Source organism: Scleropages formosus, chromosome 3 (assembly GCF_900964775.1).
Source record: "Scleropages formosus chromosome 3, fSclFor1.1, whole genome shotgun sequence".
Lineage (NCBI taxonomy): Eukaryota > Metazoa > Chordata > Actinopteri > Osteoglossiformes > Osteoglossidae > Scleropages > Scleropages formosus.
Window position 1 is genome coordinate 3,085,186 of NC_041808.1, and position 3,467 is coordinate 3,088,652.

Genomic DNA, 3,467 nt, shown 5'->3' on the forward strand with positions numbered 1-3,467 from the left:
AGTGGTTAGAGCTTCTACCTTTGGGCCCAACAGTTATAGGTTTGAGTTCCAGCTGTAGTACCATTGGATGAAGTACTTACCTTGAATTACTCCAGTAACCTGGCTGTATAAATGGGTAAATACCTTAATATTCTATGCTGATGCTTTTCTCCACAGCGACTTACAGCGTTAACGGTAAAATTATTACATTGATTACAGTTGTTTACCCAGTAGTTACATAGCAGGTCTTTACAGGAGGCAAAGGAGGAGACTATGAAGAAGTGCTGGGTCACCTTTCCTGAGTTAATACAATAAAGACACAAAAGAAATGTGTTAGGGTATGTGATGTAACACACACACACAACTCTACATAACTAGGGTTACTGTATCTTTGCCATTTATTCATTTAGCGGACGCTTTTCTCCAAAGCGACTCACATCTCATACGTGAAGGCCCCACCTAGTGAAATACTGTGAAATGAGGTATTAAAACTTGGTACAGTGCTCAGTCCCCAGTGATGCAACGTTTACCAGAAGAACATGTTCATCACCCCAGTATCATTACATTTACATTTATTTATTTAGCAGACGCTTTTCTCCAAAGCGACTTCCAATGAACTGTATGTAGGGTCATCAGCCCACACACCTTATTCACCATGGTGACTTACACTGCTAGATACACTACTTACATTGGGTCACTCATCCATACATCAGTGGAACACACACTCTCTATCACTCACACACACGTCATGAACAGCATGTCTTCGGAGTGTGGGAGGAAACCAGAGCACCGGGAGGAAACCCACGCAGAGACGGGGAGAACATGCAAAGGGATCGAGCCCATATCCTCTCGCACCACCTAGGTACTGTGCGACAGCAGCACTACTCGCTGTTCCACCCCCAATATGACCTCAATATCATGTGTTCATCTTGTACATTTAATTAAAAAAAAAAAAAAAAAAAAAAAACTTTTGCCTGTATTTCTCTCCTTTTTTTCATCGACTGCATCCTTCACAGCTTCATTTTTAAAAAGTTATGAATCATAACAGAGAAATGATGATAAATCGCGCACCGGGGCCCGTTCGGAACGGGAGCGGAGCTCTCGCCCCCGCTGGGAATTACGCAGGAAAAACCGTTTTGTGTAAATCACTCTGAACGAACGCCGAGCGCGTTTCCATGGAAACCACGTAACTCGAGACGCCGCCACACCTGCTTCTCACGAAGCCCCTCGGAACTCGCCCGCGCTCCGGGCTCCCGTCGGCTCTCGCGCGCTCCCGTCGAGGAACGGTCCGACGTGGCGCGCGCACGCGCGCGAGCTGTCGTGCGCTTTTATTGGTTAAGAAAAATGCGGGCCTTTAACCACTGGGCCGTGTTGGACTTCCCGGGCAGACGGACATGAAAATGCAGTATTTTTTAATTTTTTTTGTGCTTTATTTCTTTCAGTTTTACATGAGCGTCCAATGCTGAGCTGCGGCCACAGGGGGGCAGGTGAGACGCCCTAGAGGGGGATCACCCCCCCCCCCACATACACACACACCCTGCCCTTACCTCAGACACACACACACTGAAAATGACTGGCCAGTCTAATGGGAATCGACATGTTCCCCACGTGCCCCTTCCCTCATCATCAAAAGTGTATTTATTCCGCGTCCTTTTTCCAGAAGCTTCGGACGCTCGGAACACACGCCGAGTGTCAGTGAACATGACGAGAATGTAGTGAAAGTGCAGGCATTCCGACCCACCCCCATCCCGACCCCGAATGACCACGTTATTGTTCTCGTGCGCGCTCCCACGCAGACTCACTGACACCGAGGAGTTCGAACATCATTTTACACACTTTTACGCAAACGGACGAAAGACGTCCCCACCTTTGCTCGCGCGCCTCCCGATCTGGTGGGAACGCCTTCGCCTCGCGCTCGCGTTTCCGGCACGTTGTTCGTCCAACTTGAAAGCCTGTTTTCAGCAATTTCATCGAGTTCGACCAATTTTCACACTGCAGAAGCTCACGGTCCACATAATGAAAAAAAAAAAAATGCTTCTTTAAAATTGCACAAGAAAAACTCATTGACAATGCAAACTTTTATTAAATTAAATAATTAAAAAGAGGGTTTTCAGAAATAACACAAAGCAGTGCTTATAATTTATATATATAAAATACAATGGAATAAAATGAATATATGTAACACTGTAAACATATATGTAAAGAATGGGGTCATGCAATAATAAACAGCGAACACGCTCCTTCGTTTCATTTGCGTTCATTTTTAATGCGAGTGTGACGTCACACACCCGGTGTGTACAGTATTGATCAGAAACCACGCAATGACTTTAATTGTTCATTCTGCTCTCAGGCGTCTCGTGGTGCCTTTTACCCCATTTTTATGGTGCAGCGGCGGAGGACAGAACTCGGGTCCTGTCACTGTCCACGGTGTTTCATGCGGTAAATGCGGTAAATGCGGACCCCCGACATGGTGACACGGGGCACATGGGACAAGGTTTAAGGTTTATAGGTTTATGATTTATAATGATCCACGCGGGTGTTTTGTTGCTCAGGGTGCGGATCTGCTGTCTTCTCCTTTTTGGACATTTGGACGTTTGGACATTTCACTTGAGCCGTGGTGTGGCGGTGAGGGAAGTGCAGAGATTGAGAGAAAGGAAGGATCCGAATTAACTGAGTTTATTAATGACTGTACCGTGTGGTCGTGGCGAGCTGGAGGTGCGGCTCCGGGTTGGACACCAAAATCCCACAGTTTTAGTCCGTGTCACGGTGTGGACACCGCGGTAAAACGTGGGCCTGAGCTCCACCCGCACTGTTTGCCACAAACACGAGTAAATTATGCTCCTTAATAATGATGAACAATAAGAGGCGACAATTGGTGTCGTGACGCACGAGCCCTTTCAAAGGGCCGCGCGCCGCTGCCGGACGTTGGCCGCGGCGCGAGACGGCCGTCTTTGTACCTTTTTCAAATTGTTTCAATTATTCATGATGCAACTGTTGGGGTTCACACTTATTTACATGACAATGCGGCCAAAAGAGTGAAAATAATTACATTTTATGGTATGCAGGGGCTCCTTTGGTTTCCTGTCATACCTTGGATTTTTTAAAAATATTATTAATATTTTTTTTTATTTCTCACATTTCTCAGATGAGTTTGGCGACCCGTGCGGAACAACAGCTTTAAGAGGAAATCGGAACGGGTTCAATAGGGGCGACGCAGTTTTGCGCACCGGCGAACAAAGCAGCGCTGACATAAGAGGCGCGCGCGGTTCCGAAAGGCGAGCGAACCGAACCGAACCGAATCCGTCGCCTCGGTGGGCTGGAAGTTCACCTTCCTTCAGTGTCTCTTTTCTTAAGGACAGCGATGGCGATTTGACCATTTACCACAAAAACACAGTAAAAGCCAATACCCTCAACGAGACGAGAGCCACGCGGCGGTTCCTGTTCGGCTCGGAATCACGCGAGCTGATCAAACAGCCCGACCCGCGCGC